The sequence below is a fragment of the Piliocolobus tephrosceles genome, chromosome 18 (genome assembly GCF_002776525.5).
Source record: "Piliocolobus tephrosceles isolate RC106 chromosome 18, ASM277652v3, whole genome shotgun sequence".
Classification (NCBI taxonomy): Eukaryota; Metazoa; Chordata; class Mammalia; order Primates; family Cercopithecidae; genus Piliocolobus; species Piliocolobus tephrosceles.
In genome coordinates, this window is record NC_045451.1 from 42680733 (window position 1) to 42702970 (window position 22238).

A 22238-nucleotide genomic window follows, 5' to 3' on the forward strand; every position below is an offset into this window, starting at 1 on the left:
TACTACATTGTCTCCCACTGGCTTTTAGTAGCTCTTTTGTCATGCATCAAATTTTCACATACAAGTGGGTCTCAGATTGTTTTTCCATTCTGCTCCATCATTATAATATGTCTCCAATGCTCCAGCATTACAGTATTTTAATAAATCTTGGTAAATAATAAGGCAAGTTTTTATTACAGCTCCTTCTTTCTTTTTCTTCTAGAGTATTCCTTGTCCTTTATCCTTCCAAGTAATTCATGGGTCAAGGTCTTCAAAACACTATTTTATTTTATTTTATTTATTTATTTATTTTTGAGACGGAGTCTTGCTCTGTTGCCCAAACTGGAGTGCAGTGGCCGGATCTCAGCTCACTGCAAGCTCTGCCTTTCGGGTTCATGCCATTCTCCTGCCTCAGCCTCCCAAGTAGCTGGGACTACAGGTGCCCACCACCTCGCCTGGCTAGTTTTTTGTATTTTTTAATAGAGACGAGGTTTCACCAGGTTAGCCAGGATGGTCTCGATCTCCTGACCTTGTGATCTGCCCATCTCGACCTCCCAAAGTGTTGGGATTACAGGCTTGAGCCACCACGCCCGGCCTCAGAACACTATTTTATAATTTTATTTGTAATTAGATTAAATTTATATGAAATTACAGTTGAAATCAAAATATTTTATGCAATTAACAAAATCTTATTAGATGTTCTTCAATATTGTAAATATTTCCAAAATTTTCATCTGTCATTTATGATATCTTTTGTTAGATTTATTTGTAAGTTCCTTTTCGCTATTGTTATCATTTTAGTGGTATCTTTTGTCATTACTTTACAGATGCATGATTGCCAAGGTGTAAGGCTGTTAAAAAAACTCATGGTTTTTTTAAGATAAATCTTGTCTAGAGCAATGTTCCTGCTTATGCTCTTTCACAGGTTATAACAGCCTGTTCTTTGCAACCAATATGGCTTTATCGTTAAGTTTTCTGTCATTCGTTTAATTTGCCAATTCATTAGCTATTCTTTATCAACTTAAGGATATGCTCTTCTATTCTCATGTTACTATAACTTTTTGTTTATCATATGTAAGTGCTTTATTTGATTCAATTTGTTCTCTGCATCTATTGAGATATTCTTAATATCATTGCACTTTAATCTGTTGATAAAGAACAGTAGGTTTTTTTCCATTAAACCATCATTGCGTTACTGGTATAAACCCTAGTTCTTTTATTATGGTGCTGAATGTAGTTTTTAAGTTTTTATTGCTTTTTAATTTTTATATTCATGTTCATGGTAACATTGGTCGGTCATCATAGTTTCCTACATTTTTCTCACTCAGTCTTAATAAAAGTTCTCCTGGCTTTATAAAACAAATTGAGTATCCCTTAGACAGGGCTTACATATGTCTATAAATCAATCTGAGTATAATATGTATAAAATTGGTCAGTGAAAAAAGGAAGAGGGAATTGTTGGCTGTTACTTCCATAGTCTGTAATACATTGACTTTATTTACTCTTTCTCCTTGAATTTATTTTTGCAGTTTATACGTTTCTTTCAGATTGTCCACTTCATTTTTCACCAGATGTATTGGTATAAAGTTGTTTATACTTTTAAACTATGATTTTAGAAAATTAATACTCTGTTTATAGTTCTTTTTATTTGTAATATTGTTTAGTTTAGCAATTTTTTATTTCTTGAACAGCCTTGCTAGAGTTGTAAAATCCTTTTGTTAATTATTTATAGGAAAAAACTCAATTTTAGTATTTATTATATTGTTGAGGTTTTTTTGTTGCCCATTTCACTTGTATATGATTTAATTGTTATTTTTCTCCCTTTTGCTGTTTGTATTAATTCTATTATTTTTCTGGCTTTATCAGTTAAATGTTTACTCATAAATTGCCAATCTTTGTTTATATTAAACAGAGAGTTTGGAAGCATATATTTAAATTTATATTTAAATTTAAATACCATTATAGCTCAAAAAGTTTGTTTATTGATTTATTTGCTAATTACCTCTAAATACTATTTTATTTCTCTTTTTCCTTTAATTCAGAATTTATATAGGTTTATACACTTAAAACATTCGAAACTTTCTTCATTATCCAATTTTACATTGTTGATAGCTAAATTTACTAAGATGCTGTCAAAAGATATGGCTGATATGACATTAATTATTTAAAACATAGGCTGAGTACAGCGGCACATGCCTGTTACCGTAGCACTTTAAGATGCCGAGGTGGGCAGATCGTTTAAGCTCAGGAGTTCAAGACCAGCCTAAGCAACATGGTGACACCCCGTCTCTACAAAAATTACAAAAATTAGTAAGGCATGGTGGCACACACTTGTGCTCCCAACTACTAGGGAGGCTGAGGTAGGAGAATCACATGTGCCCAGGAGGTTGAGGCTGCAGTGAGCTGAGATCATACCACTGCACTCCAGCCCAGGTGACAGAGCAAGACCTTGTCTCAAAAAAAAATAAAATAAAATAAATAAATAAAATAAAATAAAATAAAATGTGTAGAAACTTCTTTTCCTCCTTAGAATGTAATCAAATTTTTAAAAACTGTTCCATGTATATTTGAAGAAGTCTATTTTATGAGCATAGAGTTTTACAAGTATTTATTAAAAATCTTGAAATTGACATAGAGGTAGATGGGTATATTCCAATTTGTTAAAATGTTTATTTCAGTCATTTAGATGTTGACTTTTTATCTGCTTGATCTTTGAGTATCTAAATAGATATATTAAAATATTTGGTATAAAATATTTATTTTCCTAATTATATTAATTTTTGCTTCATATATTTTGACATATTCATGCCTATAGTTGTTAGATATTATCAGAATTCCTTCTTTTATCACTATATCACTACTCTCTGCTGTCTGACATATGTTGTATGACATTAACATTACTATATTATTAATAAAGCATTCCTTTGGTTATTGTCTTTCATATTATGTTTTTTAATCTCTTTTTCTCATTTTTAATAATTATATGTCACTTTGTTTTAATGTGTCTTTTAAAACAGCATAATAAGGATTTTAAGATTGTATTACATTTTCTTATATTAATAAAAAAGCTTAATCCTTTATATTTATTGGAGTTATTGATATATTTGAAATATTTCTACCATACCTAGTGTTTTCTGTTTATAATATTTTTCTTTTTTACATTTTTATTTCCCTTCCAATATTTATTTAATTATCAGAATTTTATCTATTTCCTTTGTTTTTCTTTCTTCTTCTGGTTTGGAAGCACTGCATTATATTTATATTATTTCAAGTGTTTAGCCATAAATACATAGGTACGTTATGCATAGATTATAATGTTACTGGAAGGAAGGTCATGAGTGGGAGTTGTCCAGGTCCTTGGTGTTTTGAACAAAGGACTGAACAAAACACACAAAGTAACAGGAAGGAAGCAGGGAAAGCAGGAAGCAAGAACGCACTCCACAGGGTGGGAGTAGGCCCTAGCATGCAGCTCAAAGGGTCTGGGTACACAGTTTCCTGGGTTTTAAGTACCCCTTTTGAGGTCCCTTTGGGCTACCCCTGATCTGGATAAAGGATTTGGTCCATGGCTAATTAAAGACTGAGGTGAATTGGTGCCCTATGCAGATGAAGGGATGGCTTTTCCTTGGCCCGCTGCCAGTCCAGGGCACTTTCCCATTCCTTCTGTGATGTGGTGAAAGTGGGGGAGGGTTGCAGAGAGTAGCCTGTGATCCTTTGTTACTTGGGCAGCGGGAGATGCGGTTTTTCCTTTTGGTTGAGCTTTAGGAAGTTGGTCTTAGGTGGCTTTAGGTTCCCTGTGCCCAGAACCAGGTGCTTCCCTTTTGATCCAGTGTTCGGAAATTATCATGAATTGGCCTTAGATTCCCTGCCTCCCAGACCTTAGTGTTTTCCTTTTATTCAGCTTTAGGAAATCTGCTTTTTTTGCTGGTCTTTTTAAACTTTGATATTCATTATTTTTACTATTATCTGTCTAGGGGTCAATTCCCTTTTGTATATCCCATTTTTTAATTTTACATAAACTTTCAGTTTTTAGACTTGAGCTTGAATTTCAATTTGAAAACATTCGGCCACTGTGCTTCGGATGTTGCTTTTTCTCATTCTGTTTGATCTTGTCTTTGAGAACCACCAGTATAAGTAACCATGTTCCAAGGCCACTTGCTGCAATAAACATGTAGCCATGATAGTTACAATATCAAAGGGAGAGAGGATGAGGTATGCATTGACTCACCTTGCCATCTGGACAGAAGTCTGTTTTTCTCTGTAGCATTGTTTCTCCTGTTGTCTGGTTAGGACAACAAGGATTTTACAGAATGTAACGCCCATTCTTTGTTTGACTTGTTTCTAATTGCTGTATCCAAGATAGGGTGCTTGAAAGAACAGGATGCTGGCTTTAATTCTGATTCTTCCATTTGCTGCAAAGGGATACTCTGCTCTGAAACAAGATGCTACAACAAGGTGTTCTCATGAGCATAGGACAATACCTGGGTTTGTGTCCATTTCCACATCTGTAGTATAGACATGCATTATTTCTTAACTAATATGATTCTTACGGTATTAAATAGGTTGATATTTTTAATGTGCTTGAAAGAATGTTTCCAGGTTCTATCCTTTCTTCCCTACACACCTCTATCATCTCACACTCCATATCTTACAAACATTATTTCCTAATTATCTCAAACCCCCATCTGCTATCTACCCTACCTCTGCGTTAGCTCAGACTTTCGTTATTGCTCACTGGACTGCTGTAATGCTTTCCTAAACTGCCTTCAAGCCTCCAGCTTCATCACACTTGAATCCATCCTCCACAATGCCACCAAAATTCTTTCTGAACTGCAAATCTGTTGACATTACTACTATTCAGAATTTTCTGGTGGATTCTAATTGCTGTCATGTACCTTAGTGTTACCTATTTTAGCTTCTGGCCTTGTTTCTGCAAACTCCTCTCAACCTGTGATTTTCTACTTACCTCTCTTTTCGGTTCTCTTGATCTGTATTCAGTTCCCTAATTGTTTATGTTCTCTCTGTCCGCTGCTTGTGTCCATGTTGTTCCCATTTGATATACCCTACCCAACCATGGCCACTTGGCTAATGATCACTCATTTCCCAAAGGTCAATGCCAGCAGCTCCTCTTCCTGACAGTGTTTCTAATCTCAATCCCTAGGATGAGGTCGAGAAGCCTTGTTCATTTTGGATAAGTGCAGATACTATGGCACTTACTCCTCTGTATTGTGATTTTGTCTCAAAGGTCATTTTGTTGCTTCTTTCATTGATTCTAGAGTGAACTCCTTGAGGGTAGGAACCAAATGCTTCTAATGTCTGTGTCCAAAAAGTAAATGCTTGGCACAGTGAGACAGCTTAACAAATATTTGCTAAATTCATGACTAAGTTATTCACTTAATGAATTTCAATAAATAATTCACATTGAGGCTTGTGGAATAAAGATGGCTATTATCAATGAATTAGGATCCTTTAGGTGAGAAGTGAACACCCACCTGCTGATCAGCAATTTGCTAGCAGGCATATTGAGTCACATAAAGGATGTAAGATAATTTTGGGTACTCATGATGCTGAGACATTAAAAGAAACAGTTAAATTTTTCTATAGTAAAACACAGGTTGTTATTTTGAGCCTTAACGTCCCCAACAATTGTGTAAAATTCTTATTGTGTTAGAGTCCTAGTCTTTTTCATTGATCTACTCCCTTGAAGTAAATGCTTAATAAAGATATGGCCACCCCTACCTCTGCCTACCCACCCACCTTCGTCACCTTCACCTCTGTAGCCTCTAACACAGTATGGTTACCCTTAGCCTTTTGGTTCGTGCGTTCTATTCCTATTAATTTCAGAAAATAGCAACTGCCAAAGCAATAAGAATGAATTTAATTTAAAAAATGCAATCATGTTCTGACTTGTGCCGAACTGGACTTGGAAGTATTTGTGACTGTGATTTAGCATTATTTCTGGGGAGAGAGTCTCCCTGTTTAATACTAATAGTCTTCCCAGGAAGTTTCATTAGAGTGAACTGCAATTTTTATTGCTCAGGATTTAACAAACTCCAATCTAAAGTCTCAGTGCCACTTTCGTCCAGCCTCCCAGTCTCAGATGAAATTCTAAATTCTAACAATGTCAGCCCAGGACTCAGCGCATCACCCAAGTTTCTTTGCTGAATCTCATACACCAGAGACCTCACGCCTCTTGCCTTCTCATGAGCACCTTTCTCCTGAAATTTCTCTGCTCAACACTCCTGACAACAACCTGTCTGCAGATGCACCAACAGCTGCTCCTGCTGAAAAATGGGCTTGTCTGTCTCACGGGGGCTATGATTTCTGGCATATGCATGCCTCCTACTGTCTGTTTGGTTTTAAAGCAATTTTCGGCACACCTGCTTGCTTGAACTTTACTGACAAGCCCTCTTAAGAGTTCACTGAAGAAAAAAATATCTGTTTCCTAGGTACTTCCCTGTAATTCTAAATTTCACTTTAAATCTCCCAGTAAAGTGTTTACCCCTGTGAATGGAGAGACAATCTGTGTTGAGACGGTCCCGCTGCCTCAGGCAGGATCTCATCAGCTCTCATATCACAGCAGACAGAGAAAGGGATGATCCATTAGGGCAATAAGGCCAACTTGTTCCTACCACCAAAATTGCTCCTTAGAGTGCATTTGCTACTGCCTCGTCCAGTCTGGTTTTTACTGTCACCTATGAAATTACATCTCACTTAAAAAATTCTCCAGTTGGATGGTTCTGCTCTTTTGGTTTTGACTCTACCAGCTTTTTGTGTGTTTGTTTTGTTTCTTTTATTTGAGTCAGTCTCTTAGAAATACCACTCAGTTCATTTTTACTCTAGTGTCTAGACTTGCCTTACAGGAGTTCTCCATAATGTTGCCCTTTTGATTATTCTCTTTAAGATTCACCATTTAGTCTATCCATGGATTATGCAAAAAGTGGGTATTTAATCTGATTGTAAACAACAAACCAACAATTGAAAAACAAACAGACTGTTTTTTTTTTTTTTTTTTTTTTCCCTCTTCTTTTGGTTTAGGGGCCTTGAACTTAAGGTAATTGTCTCAACATTCCAAAGTAGTCCCTGTGTGACCATAGCATTGCTCAGTGTCAGAAACCACTCCTGATTATTTCTCCTGTGGAACTGGCAGGTGCTCTCAATTGTAGCCAAGGTTTTTAGGTCCACCCATCTCAAGCATTGCAAAGCAAGTGAATTTGGGAGTAAATGTACATTTCTGAAGTAGGTTCGAGTCAGCTAAACTTCATGCAAAATAATGAGCAACAGTGGTCTACATGCAATTGTAGGAAATTTCACTAGTATCATGAAGGTAATGTGAGTATGGCTCATGAAAGATATCTCAAAACCCAAACCAATAAGCATTATGAAAGGAAGTGATGGGTGGACATGGATGGACTTTTGGACTTAGAATGCTGTCACAATGTCCAAAAAAAAATGTGTGTGTGTGTATGTATATATATATATATATATATATGGGAAGAAGCAAGACAGAGTCCACACAGGACAAAAGCCAGTGCTATGAATTCCTTGCATATAGAATGTGACCAATGATGTGATCATTATTTAAATAAATATAACTACTAAGTGTCATATTTACTTAAACACTGGACGTAGGTATACAGTGATGCAATGGATATTATTATTCCTGATGACTTCTGTTATAATCAGTGATGGTCAAGCTACTCAGTGAATCAGTCGGGATATGAACTCAGGCAATTCTGATTTTAAAGCCAATACTCTTTACATTCTGTCTCAAGGCCCCTGTGGCTTCCATTTCTAGATAAAGCATAAGGTAACCTCAGCCACTAAAATCATGTTGCCATTGGTGCCATCTCTCATTCTCTCTCCATCTTCTTTTATTCTGTTTCTATGCCTGTACAAAAAGGCAGCTGCCCTGGGAGTGGACTCTGCAAGGACACCAGATGCATTCACACTCCAGCTCTGCTTCATGCATGCTCTATGAAACCTGGGCAAGCAAAGTAACCTCTCTGAAACTCATGTTTGTCATCTGTAATGTGGGAATAAAAATCTTGAACTAGTCCGCTGAGAGATTAAGCACCCAGTAGACAATAGGTGTGAAGCAATTATTAATTCCCTTCTTTTTCCCTGTCAATTTGCTGGCTCCAGATTGGATACAATCTTTCTGCTTTGACCTTGAGTCTCCCTCCTTACAAAATTCAATTCCATTTACTGAGCATCTGAACATAATTGGCACCTAATGAATACATGTTCAGTGAGTGAAAGACCTCTTCAAAGCTCAGATATCCTCAGGACTCCGAAGCCCTGCCTGAGCCTTGTGAAGATCTCTGTAACTGCCTTATATCCCCACGATGTAAGGTATGCACATTCAAACGATATGCACATTCATTATCGTTTACCATATTGGCTTCTAGTTTTTCTTAATATATCATAAGTTTCTCAAGAGCAAGGACTATGTCTTACTTTTCTTTGTAAACTTAGCTATTACAAGATATCCTGAATATTTGACAAATTACTATTTGGAAGATTTAAATTGAATCATTATTCTAATATCCGTAGTTAACACTGATTAATCTTGCCTGTAATATTAATTCCTGGAAGTATTTGAAAATATGATGAAGGGAATAAAAAGTTAGTGCTCACTTCTGCAGCACATATACTGAAAATAAAACAATACAGAAGGCTGGGCACAGTGGCTCACACCTGTAATCCCAGCACTTCGGGAGGCTGAGGCAGGTGGATCACGAGGTCAGGAGTTCAAGACCAACCTGACCAACATGGTGAAATGTTGTCATCAACATTTCATACATCACCCTGTATCAAAAAAGAAAAAAAAAATACAGTAAAGATTAGTATGGCCCCTGTCCAAGGATGACACACAAATTTGTAAAATGTTTCATAGTTTTTGCCAAGATATGGAATCAAACTAAGTGTTCATCAGCAGATGAATAAATAAAGAAAATGTGGTATATGTACACAATGGAATACTATTTAGTTATACAAAAGAATGAAATTCAGTCATTTGCAGCAACATGCAGCAACATGGATGAGCATGAGATATTATGTTAAGTAAAATAATTCAGGCACAGAAAGGTAAATATCACATGTTTTCCCTCACATACAGAAGCTTAAAAAGGTAATTTCATAGTAGAGTCTAGAATAATGGTTATTCATTCATTTATTTATTTATTTTTTTTTTTGAGACAGAGTCTCGCTCTGTCGCCAGGGTGGAGTGCTGTGGTACGATCTTGGCTCACTGCAACCTCCGCCTCCCGGGTTCAAGCAGTTCTCCTGCCTCAGCCTCCCGGGTAGCTGGGATTACAGGGAAGCGCCACCACGTCTGGCTAATTTTTGCATTTTTAGTAGATACGGGGTTTCACCATGCTGGCCAGGCTAGCCTCAAACTCCTGACCTTGTGATCTACCTGCCTCGGCCTCCCGAAGTGCTGGGATTACAGGCATGAGCCACTGCGCCTGGCCCAGAGTCTAGAATGATGGTTATTAAAAGCTAGGAAGGGTTGGGTCAGAAGATATGGAGAGGTTGGTTAATGGAAACAAAATTTCAGCTAGACAGGAGAAATAAGTTCTAGTCTTCTAAAACATGATAGGGTGACTAGCAACAATTTATTTTATATATATATAAAATATATATATTGTTGTTGTTGTTGTTGTTGTTTCTGTAGAGACGGAGTCTCACTCTGTCACCTAGGCTGAAGTGCAGTGGCGCAATCTCGGCTCACTGCAATCTTTGCCTCCTAGGTTCAAGCAATTCTCCCGCCTCAACCTCCCAAGTAGCTGGGACTACAGGCACAGGCTGCCACACCTGGCTAATTTCTTTTGTATATATATTTTTAATAGTTAGAAGAGAGGATTTTGAGTGTTCCCAACACCAATAAAAGATACATGTTTTAGGTGGGGGATATGCTAATTACTCTAATTTGATCATTATACATTGTATCAAAATATCACTCCAAACACCATAACATATATAACTATTACGTGTTCATTTAAAAATGTACCATTAAAAATGGCACAAGTACTTTGGACAATAATTTGACAGTTTCTTATAAAATTAAACCTATAGTTATCATATGTCCTAGAGATTCCTCTCTTATGTATTTACACAAGAGAAATGAAAACATGCCCACAAAAGCATTTATATATAAGAATGTTTATTGCAGTTTTGTTCATAATCAAACAAACCAATTGCAAATATTCATGAACCAGTGAATAGTTCCAAGTTGTGGTATGATGATGCAATATGTACTCTTTAATGAAGAAAAGGAACAAGCTACTGATACATAGCGTAACATGGATGCATTTCAGAAATGTTATGTTTTGTGAAAGAAGCCAGACATAAAAGAGAACATAGAACATACTTTATGGTTCTCTTTGTATGACATTACAGAAATCAAAGCAGCAGTTGCCTCAGAGATGATATGGAGTGGGATATAGTGGTAAAGGGTAGGAAGGGAATGCTGTAGGGTATGAATACACTATGTATCTTCATTGGGGACTGATTATGTGGGTGTATACATGTCTCAAAATTCATTGAACTATATACTTAATTGAACTGTACACTGTGTTTTATTGGATGTAAATTAGACCTCAATTTAAAAGATAATATACAATTCAAAAACAGAAGGATCTATGGAATAGATCTACAACGTAGAGCTAACCAAACTAATATACCCATACTCTGATGATCACCTAGCCAGAATATGGGTATATTAGTTTGCTTAGCTCTGTGTCATAGATCTATTCCATATTTGTGCAAAAGTTATATTTTGATCAGTTTCATGTTTAATGATTTAGACCAGAAATGTGTTGGGGTGGATAATGTACAGATATATCTGTGTGGTAGGTTGGTTTAGAAAATGAAGCATTTTAAAAGGCAAATGACTTCTCCAATTAATCATGTATTAAATATTGTCCATAAGGTACAGACACATTTTATATATATACATAATATATGTATATGTATATATGCCTATATAATACATTAAAAAATATATTTTCTTTGGCTGTCAACAAGCAAAACAAAATAAAAGAAAACATACCCCCCCCCCCACCTGGTGAGGGCTCTCCCATTCTCATGTTTGGGATCTGGCTGGTGGTCCTGGTGTTGCTGATTTTTCAGATGGTCCCTGAAACAGATGCCTCTGTCTGTTATTTCCTTAGGAAACTCCAGAATAGGATAAGCTCAGAAAACCACCACTGTACTCTGGAAGACATAAATTAGCTTCGGAATAGGGATAGGGCTCATTTATCTCCTTTAAAAGGGGGCCTGCCAACCTCATCTAACTGTTTTAAGAATTCTTTGAATGGTAAGAGCATTGCATAAACAGGAGCGTTCATTGCAATATCGGCTTTGACCTCAACTCAACCCTCTTCCCCTTTCAAAACCACTGAAGAACGTTTTACTCCATTTATAAAATATGAAAGGGACCTTTTAAGGTTGTTACTTTCTAATTTTCCCAACTTATTCTCTTCATCCTGTCCCTGGTGGGTCAGGACAACTTCCTACCTTGCATTGCCTCTCATTTCATTCACCTCTAACCATCCCCTTAGATGTTAGCTGATAATTACATAATACCTTTACTGGTTCTCTCAGGCTTGTTTTCAGTTTTAAATTAATTATGAAAGTCCCTCAAGTAGCATTCCACCTCACAAATGTGGCCCTGCCATCCTGGGATCCCCTGAGAAAAGTGGCTGATGGCTTTGCCCATTCAGAAACTTGGCCATGCTGAAGGGACACCCCGTCTCTGATAGGACAGCAGTTCTTTTTGGGCTGAGCCGAGGGTGGGACATGACAGAAGTCAAGGCTGATTTCTATTTCCCTTGAAAACACTGGTCAGTATGGAGAGGCTGCCCCATTTAGTGAGCTTGGGAGGATGACTCATCCCTGGGAAAACTCATTAATTTCCCAGAGCCTTGATCTGTTCCCAAGTTCTCCTTTTTTATGGCAAATATAAAGTGGTTAGAACTCCCACACACTTTTCCTTCAGTGTCTCTGAAAATCGTTCAGCCCTGTTCAGGGTTTTGCCAGTGATGAAAAGCTTATCCTACATATTTTCAGATAGCAAATGTCATAGAATACACATAATGTGACTACCTATTGCATTGACATTCGTATTTATTACTCAAAAGCGAGCCATTTCTGAGGGAGGGAGCCCGGTTTGCTCTGTAATGCCCTGAGACAGTCCTGTATCTCCTGCTGCGGCTCCTGACAGATCTTATAAAAGATCGTAAATTACTATCTGTTGAAGTATATGAATTTAATGAATTCCATTAATGCACACCTGCACAGAAGAGATTTCAGAAGCCCAAAGATATGATCAGTCAAACAGCTTTAATAGTTATTAATTACAGAAGCAGACTATTTATCCCCTGCCTACATAGAAACCTGCAAGTAGTGTAATACTCACACTTCAAGGCTTTCTGGATGGAAGAGAAAATGGGCTTTGGTTGAAAGGATCAAATACTTATTTTAGCTAATGCATTTACATGCTGGGACTTTTATATTTTTATATGGGAGAGCGGTCACTACTTTTGTATGTAGATTTTTAAGAAATTTAATGTCATGAGAGGTTTTTTTTTTTTTTTAAAGAGTTATAAAAGAGGCTTTGGCCAGTATTTAAAATAGGCCACTTACTTTTGCTTCTACATGCATGAACATCAAAATGTTTAGATCAAAACCTAAATAACCACTTAGGAAAGTCCAAATCAAAGTCTCCTATGTAGTCTTGATAATACATCCATTGAAATGGTTGGGCAGGTGGCATACATGAGGTTTCCAGGAAGAGTAGCCTTGATCCAGTTATCTACGTTCTAGGGACAAAGATCTCACCATCTTTACCTAGTCATACGAATAATGGCAGAAGTTAATATTTATCACGTTATATGCTTCATGGAAACTCTATAAGAGAAAAACAATTATTTCCCTTTTATAGATAAAGAAATTAAGGCATAGGAAGGCAAAGGATGCTACCCTTGATCCCACACGTAGGATTTGAATACGAGGTGCCTAATGCTTGACTCCACATCCTTAACCACTGTGTAATGCTGCCTTCCAACCATTCTAAAAGACTGCCACACAAGACCCTATTTCTGTTCCTGTAATAATGACTATCTACCTGGATGCAAACATTGTGACACCAGGTAGGTAGAGGCACATGCCCTAGAGGAGGACAGAACACTCCTCAATGCAGAATCACAATCCTGAAGCCTGCAGGATCTGATGACACAAGCAAAGTCAGAGGGTCAAGAACCATGTCCAAAGACTGACTTCATTAAGACTCTTCTCCAATTACAGAACCAGTACAAATGTCTGCATTCTAGGAAAAGGATGTCTGTCCTCAAGGCTCAGCAAAAGTAAGAGTCAGAGGTGGATCATTGTGATGTACAGCCCTGGCCACTCTCCAGCATGTTGGATTCCATATCTGGATATTTACCTGGATAGCCTGTGTCAGATATCCCTTCTCTGATATTTCTGTTGCTCAGTAAATTGATCATCCTATCCTCGGACCCATTCTACACTGCAGTACTTGTAGTTTCGCATTATATTTAGCTAAGAAAGCTTTTCTCCCTGTTGTCTGCCTGTAAATTCAGTCATATTTTAAGAACCACATCAAACATCACCTCCTTCATAAAGTCTTTTCTTTCTCCCCAGGCAGAATTAAACATTCCCTTTTGTGTCTCCCTGTGTATCCTGCATATACTTCTGTCATAACAACTATAGTGTTTTATTGCCCTGATTTGTTTACATGACTGGCTTTCCTTACTATATTGAAAGGTGCTTAAGAATAAGGGCAACTTGATTAGCCTCAACATTCTCATATGTCACTAGCATGTAGTAGGTGCCCAGAAATTAGTTGTGAATGAATGAATAAATAAATAAATAAATAAATAGTCATAGAAATGCAGGAAATACATTTTCATGTGTATTTGATGTGGTGATGTGATGTGGGAGAGAAAAATGTGATGCAGGACTTTTTTCCTTCTTTCAAGAGCTGAAAGAATATACCTGGTTTATAAACAAATCATTCCTTTTTCAAGAACAGCCGGGTAACTGTCTCAATAATTGAAGGACATATATCAGAAAGGCATTACATTTTCTTTCTTGTTTTTTTTTTGAGACGGAGTCTCGCTCTGCCTCCCAGGCTGGAGTGCAGTGGCCGGATCTCAGCTCACTGCAAGCTCCGCCTCCCGGGTTTACACCATTCTCCTGCCTCAGCCTCCCGAGTAGCTGGGACTACAGGCGCCTGCCACCTCGCCCGGCTAGTTTTTTGTATTTTTTAGTAGAGACGGGGTTTCACCGTGTTAGCCAGGGTGGTCTCGATCTCCTGACCTCGTGATCCACCCGTCTTGGCCTCCCAAAGTGCTGGGATTACAGGCTTGAGCCACCGCGCCCGGCGGCATTACATTTTCTATTGACATTTCATTTCCTGTCTTTTATTATGTGCCCATACAGCAGCAGTAACCTTGCTCTTACTATACTGGTGATTGGGAAAACAATTTCTATGCATAAAGTTTCTATGTGTACAAATATGGCTTAGAGTAGGTGGATATAGGGGATGTAGTTCTTGGTAATAATTGTGAGTTCCCCAAACTCACCTTTCTTGGCAAATGTCCTTAGAAATCATTGAATGTGTTGTACGTTATACTAAGTAGTATCACATCTATGGGGATAACATGTTCCTTTTCGTAAATATAGGGGTGGGTTTTTGTTTTTTGTTATGAGACAGAGTTTTGCTCTTGTCACCCAGGCTGGAGTGCAATGGCACAATCTCACCTCACTACAACCTCCGCCTCCCGGGTTCAAGCAGTTCTCCTGCCTCAGCCTCCCAAGTAGCTGAGATTACAAGCATGTGCCAACACACTCAGCTAATTTCTGAATATATGTTTTTAGGAGAGAGAGGGTTTCACCATGTTGGCCAGGCTGGTCTCGAACTCCTGACCTCAGGTGATCTGCTTGCCTTGGTCTCCCAAAGTGCTGAGGTCACAGGCATGAGCCACTGTGCCTGGCTGGGGTGGGTTTTCACATTCTTTTATTTGACCAGAAAATTAATCCAGTAGAGGAAGCCAGAACTGTATTACTATCCATTTCATGGCTGTGAAAACAAAAAATATGGCTAGTAATGAAGCCAGAACCAGCACCAGCACCTGGCAGTTCTGACTTCACATTCTATCATTTTCAATATTCAAAATGATTTTTCCAATGGAAACTATATGGGAAGGGAGCACCACTGGCCAAATTCAGTGCACAGTTTAGATAGTAAACATATGTGGGCTCAACATGACGAAGAATGTTCTCAATTCATAGGTGCTTATATTTGAACTGTATGAAAGTGAAGAGCATTTTTGCACGTCTGACTACGTGAAAATTCCTTACCTTCATGATGGACATCATTGTTGTTACCAACATTGCTGGCGGTTTTATAGTATTGCACAATTCCTGGAACATTTTCACTTGCATCATCCCGCCTAATTCTCAGAAAGGCCATACGAGATAAATATTCTAGTTATTCTACCCATATTACACATGAGAGAATTGAGGCTGAGTAATTCAGGTGGTAAGCAGCATGGTTTGCTCTTCATCTTACGTATTCTTGCTTAAATTACATGCTCTTTGTGTACCTGTTGTATCCTCAGACTTTGCGAGGGGAGCTTTATGCCTCTTTTCTGGCATTATCCCCCTGGGAGGATGCCTAAGTCACATAGTCTTAACAGTATTTCTTTTTTTGAGCATCTGTCTAGGCAAACATATATGTCAGTTACTGTAAGGAATATTAAGATAAAGAGGGCACAATTCTGTCTTAAAGTCACTAATTTGTTGGAATAATTAAAAAAAACAAAATAAATATTTTCAAACTAAAATTAAAGACTACTCTGGCAGGAGAAACGTAAATACTCTTAAGATATGAACTGCAAGAACTGTGGAAGTTAAAATGAAGTGATAGTGCATTATTCTCTTGGGATCATGGATCTTTGCAAATGAATGAGACTGTACAAAGGTTTGTGGTTTACATTATGTTCCTCATGGATTTAAGATCTTCCCATGGCTTCCCATTGCCTATAGAATAAAATCCAAAAATCTTCCACATCCTGGCCTCTCCACCTTCCCAGCCTCTCCACCTTCCCAGCCTGATTTCTAACCATGATAGGACTCTCGCTGTACAGCATTTCTGACATTTCCCTAGTTAGAACACACCAAAAAAAATGTTATTTTCCATATCTGTTGCATTGCATATTCTTTGCCTGTAATGGCTTGACTTTGGTTTTGCCTTTCTTAGAAATCCCAGGCTAAGAGTTACCTTCTCAAAGATACCCTCCAACAAGCCTTTGGAGAATGTCTGGCTCTCTGTGAATATGCCTTGTCTCTACTTCCAGTGTAGAGTTGTTGGTCATCCATCCATCTCCCTCACTAGAATGTCAGCTGATTCAGATATGTGAGGGAAAAGAACTTTAACTTATTTGACCTTTATAAATACATCACTTTATAACTTATTTGACCCAATATCTATCAAATGTTTGTTGAACTAATAATGAACAAATCTTGGAGATTATAGAGGGCAACTCTATTGTTAAATCAAACACATTAGTTTCAAATACATAAATTTATGTACATTAACCCTAATATTGAGGTGGCTACTACTTCAAAAACTAACAGTAAACTCAAATTACTTTGTAATTTCTTGATTACTTTTATATATATATGACACTTTAGAAATAATGAAAAACAGTAATAATACTCTCTGTATGTTCTTTCTTATCTAGAATAAACAACCATTGTTCGTTCAACTATTTCAGGGATGATATAGCTACATACATTTTGCTTCACTAATTCTCTAGTCTCAGAGAACTTTGCCAGGGCTCCATTTCAAATGGATTTCCTGGAGTCTGCTTGTAACACTCCTGAACACTTCGCAGAAACAAGGAGAAAAAAGTCAGAATTGGCCTGGAGCTCAGAGCCATCGTAACATTGAGAAAGGGCTCAGAGGAGTCTTCTAAAAGTGAGAAGGGTAGATTATTATATTGCATTATTAATATGCAATGGATATGCATTTATTCATGTATGGTTGGCTCTACCTTTTCAACATTAAATTACTTTCTACCTTATGAAAACTTAGTTCCAAATGCTTTTCTGAAGTGTAAATTGTCTAGGGAGAAAAGATGGTTCTGTTAGGTTGGTATTCGAGGCCAGCCCTAGGTAAAATAGTGAAGCAGATGAAGTTTTTTTCTTGGAATCCTTCCATCCTAAATGAAAAATAAAAGAACAAACATAAAGCAAGCCCACTCTGCTAAAGTGTCAGTGTTCTCATGTTATTTCCATTGTCTCTCATTGCTACTGAATGCATATCACTTCCCTAAACTATTGCCACTGCCTGCCCGCCTCATACGTATGCTACATACGTTATTGCACGTACACTCTTTTTTGGGGTAAGGATGGTATAGGAATATACCATAATAGCAAACTATTTTAGATCTCAGAGGGTTAACCCATAAAACATTATTTCTTCCTCATGCAAATCTGCTCTAAGTCCAACAACTCTACAAGGAAGTCCTATGACCAGAGCAAATCACACGATCTAATTTCAAGGAGACTAGGAAATGTGGGAGAGTTCCCCAATATTTAGTGAGCAGTAAACTATCTATGCTTCATTCTTTATCTCCAGCATTTTCTTAAACAGCAATAGGCAGGAAGCAAAACTAAAACGAATCCAATAAGTCAAATTAAAACTTATCCAGTCATAGCTCTACTTTCTGATGGAGACCAGGGCAGACAACCAAACCAATTTATTGCTTCTATTGCCTTCACTCATTCATATGTTTCTCAACATTTTAAACAGATTATATTTTTCACTGTTACAGGTGAAACTGTGTTTCTCCAAACTTCACATGTTGGAGTCCTAAACCCCAATAACTCAGAATGCAACTATGTTAAGAGATAAGGCCTTTAAAGAGGTGATTACATAGAAATGAGGACAATAGGGTGGGCCCTAATCTAGTTTGGCTTTTAAAAGAAGGAAATTCAAACACACAAAAACCACATATTCTCCTGCACAGAGGAAAGATCACCTGAGAACATAGCGAGTGTGTGGCCAATTGCAAGAAAAGGAGAGGCCTCAGAAGAAATCAACCCTGTAGGCACTTTAATCTTGGACTTCTATCTTTCAGAACTATGAAACAGTAACTGTTTGCTGTTTGAACCACTCAATCTGTGGTATTTTGTTATGACATCCCCAGCAAATGAATATACTCATTTTCAGCATGCAACTGTATCGGATGGGATGGGCTAAGTTACATTGTAGAAACAGCTACATCCAAACTCTGTAGTTGAAGCAGGTTTATTTATTGATCCCTGTCCTTTCATAGACCAACTTGAGACCCCACTCTATGTGATACTTGCTTAAATCCAGACTCACAGAGCTTCCACCATCTGAAATACTAACAGCCAGTCTGATGTCGGAAAAACAAGGCACCAAAGTAGTCTTTGCCATCTGCTTTCTTGTCTATCGCACTGGTTTAGGCAAGTCATCAGGCCAAGTTCAAACCCAAAGGGAGCAAGGAGTGTAGTCCTTCCCCTTGTAGGAAGAAGGAGAACAGGAACATTTGTCAACAGCCCTGTGACCACACTACCACACCCCATGAAAGAGGAGGGCAGTAATGAAACATCTACAAATTTGGAGGGTGATAAAAGAAGGTAATTTAGTGGTCCATTGACATTGATTATTTGCTGGCAGCATGGTATCATAAAAAGCATTCTGGGTCAGGTATATGCCACCTCTGTGAACTGAACCTAAATCATTTATCTTCTTTCTAGACAAGTCACTTAAACTCTCTAAGTCTCACTTTTTTTTTCCTTATTAAAAAATGGAACAAAGATGAACACCAAAGATCTTTTCAGCTTTAAAATTTTGAAATTTTATAATTTTGTATGTGCTTTCTCTATCAAGTTACCAACATAATTTTCCCTCCCTCCCTCCCTTCCTTCCTTCCTTCCTTCCTTCCTTCCTTCCTTCCTTCCTTCCTTCCTTCTCTGTTTATACTAAAAGTACATACATCCTGAAGACCTACTGCACACTGGCCCCTGAGTAAGATACATTGAAAAAATGAAAAGATGCTCAAGCTTCGTGGTGGTTACTGCTAAGAGAGAGAGAAAGAGAAAGAGAGAGAAAATGGACACACACACACGAATAATTACTCTCAGCCATTCAATCAAGAGAAACCAAAGTCCTTAAAAATAATCAGAAAACCATTTGTTGAGGCTTCAGTAGGTAATGAATATCTGCTTAGCAAATCAGGAAATGATTCATAGTGAAAATATCAATAGCTATAAACAATATGAAGATTCTCTAGGAGGAGAGACTCAAAAAAGCAAAGCAAGGAAGAGTCTAAGTCAGAGGGCTGCAGGAGGCAGAGTGACTGACTGAAGTCAGTCCTCCAAGCTTGGTTTGGAGGGATATCAGGGAGTTAAATGGAGAGACAGAATGGGATGGGGTCAGATAGTGGGGAACCTGTGGATGTTATCTAGAAATGGACTGGGGACCCTCACAAGTTTTATGAAGGAAAATAACCTAATGAAACAGTGGAATTGATTTTGTGAATACTTAAGAACAGCAAGTAATAACAATGTTAAGAATGGTATGAAGAAGAAGAAACTGTGGTCATTTAGAGCAGAAATATGTTTTAAAGCACATGAATTGCTTAATAAGCTGCCTTGTGTGTGTGTGTGTGTGTGTGTGTGTGTGTGTGTGTGTGTGTGCAGAAAACCTCTGTAGTTGCTGTAATTGTTAATTTTACACATCCACTTGGCTGGGCTATTGTGCCCATTGTTTAAGTCAAACACTAGTGTAGTCTAGTTGTTACTTTAAAGATATTTTGTAGGTGTGATTACATTTATAATCAGTTGGCTTCAAGTAAAGATTATCACAGATAATGTTGATGGACTTCCATTAGCTGAATGCCTTAAGAGCGAAAACCTGAGATTTCCCAGAGAAGAAGTAATTCTGCCTCAAGACTGTAAAATAGAGATACTGCTTGGGTTTTCAGCCTACCAGTCTGCCACCCTTCCCTACAGGTTTGACTTGCCATCCCTCACAATCACATGAGCTAATTTCTTTCTATCTATCTATCTATCTATCTATCTATCTATCTATCTATCTATCTATCTATCTATCTAGTTTCCTGTTGGTTCTGTTTCTCTGGAAAACTCTGATTGAAACTGGTGGGAAGGGAAAAACAAAGGGAGAATCTTCCATCCAGTGCCCTGAGAGCAAACCTAATTGTGTCTTTACATCCCTTGCTAAGACTGATAGATATGATTTAAATTGTTTTTGGTAAGTGACAAGGATCGATTTCTGAAACGTCATTTCTCACAGGAATTCCTCCTCTTCTGCACAGCACTCTTTGCTGCAATGTTTACTTTGCTTTTCTTTTACTGTCTTAAACTGCCACTCGTATTTTTCATTATTTAAATTTTTACATGTTTATATTCTGTCTCTCTAACCATATTGCTGCATCATGTACAAAATCTCACCCTGCTCCCAGCCCAGTTCTTTCAGATATGTTTGCTGATTTGATTTGAGGACACTTGATCCAGAATTTGAGCTCTTGGAATGCATCCTGGAGACTCTCCCCCAAGTCAGGCCCAGGGTGGCACTGGCAGGACTAGAGAGGGTATGAAATGGTTTGGATTTGTATCCTCACTCAAATATCATGCTGAATTGTAATCACTAATGTTGGAAGAGGAGCCCATTAGGGGGTGATTGGATCATGGGGGTAGATTTCCCTCTTGCTGTTCTCTTAATAGTGAGTTTTCTTGAGACCTGGTTGTTTACAAGTTTGTAGCCCCGGGCCAGGCGTGGTGGCTCACAACTGTAATCCCAGCATTTTGGGAGGCCGAGGTGGGTGGATCACAAGGTCTGGAGTTCAAGACCAGCCTGGCCAACATGGTGAAACCCAGTCTCTACTAAAAATACAAAAATTAGCCAGGCGTGGTGGCAGGCACCTATAATCCCAGCTACTCAGGAGGCTGAGGCAGAAGAACTGCTTGAACCCGGGAGGCAGAGGTTGCAGTGAGCTGAGATGATGCCACTGCACTGCACTCCAGCCTGGACAACACAGGAAGACTCCGTCTCAAAAAAAATAAAATAAACACAAGATGTAGTCCCTCCCCTTTGTTCACTTCCCTCCCGCTCTAGTTATATAGCATTGCTTCCCCTTCCGCCATGATTGAAAGTTTCCTGAGGCCTCCTCAGCCATTCTTCCTGTATAGCCTGTGGAACTGTGAACCAATTAAACCTCTTTTCTTTATAAATTATTTAATTTCAGGTATTTCTTTAGAGCAGTGTGAGAATGGACTAATACAGAGAGGGTGTTTGCTCCCTGCTCGTCATCCACAGTAGCTGCTCAAGGAGGCAGGAAGGGCTTCCTCAAAGAAAAGGAACACCCATCTGTCTAGGTAGATCACAGAACCACTTCTACCGTTTCCCATGAGCGCCCTCATCTCACTCTGCACGGAATAAGTGATATGACTGACAACCGAGAAGCTCACCCAATCCATTTCCACAGACACTTCAATTTGGACTACACTATAATCATAACCCAAATCAGATTGAACAGTTTCTTGTCTCTCAAATGGTGAATATTCAGACACAAAAATGATCAATTTAGCATATGCTCTTTGTCTGTCTTTGCCTTTGTTTGCAAACTTCTCCCAGGCAAATGTGTTAACAAAATTTGTAGCAAACGGTATCTAGATCAGGAGATTAGAACTGTCTTTCTTTTAAAAAATAGATTCTTCATCCCACGTGTTGTATCAAGGCATTATGAAAAGCAACAAGCTTTGCAATATAGAGTGAATTAAAATAATTTATTGTTGTTCTAAACTTCCTGCAAATTATCTGTGCATGTTGTTTCCTTAGGATATTTGTTGTTTCATATTGGTCAAGTTCTGCTTCTGACCGATTGTAAGAATGTAGTCTCTGTGTTACACATCAAGTGCCACAGTATCAAGAAGATAAAATGGTTTTTGCTCTTTGTTTTGTTTTGTTTTGTTTGGCTTTATTGTTTTTGTTTTTAGCTGACAGGACAGCAAATGGCTCAATGGAGAAAGTTCTATTTGGGTGGAATACTCAAACACAGGAAATGTTTGAGCAAAGTATGTCCAAAAACACTCTTCCTTATTGTCTGCCTCAAAAAAAATCAACTTTCAAATTTCTTCTCCATAGCAAGTTTAATCTCCTTGCTTGTCAAACAACT

At 38.0% G+C, this 22238-nt stretch overlaps 1 non-coding gene across 1 annotated transcript; it reads left to right on the top strand.

The window, feature by feature from the left end:
* The first annotated feature begins 8777 nt into the window (after nucleotides 1-8777).
* On the top strand, nucleotides 8778-8879 carry LOC111539807. Its single transcript, XR_002730791.1, has one exon. It is a non-coding gene; the product is annotated as a U6 spliceosomal RNA (small nuclear RNA).
* The last annotated feature ends 13359 nt before the right edge of the window (nucleotides 8880-22238 follow it).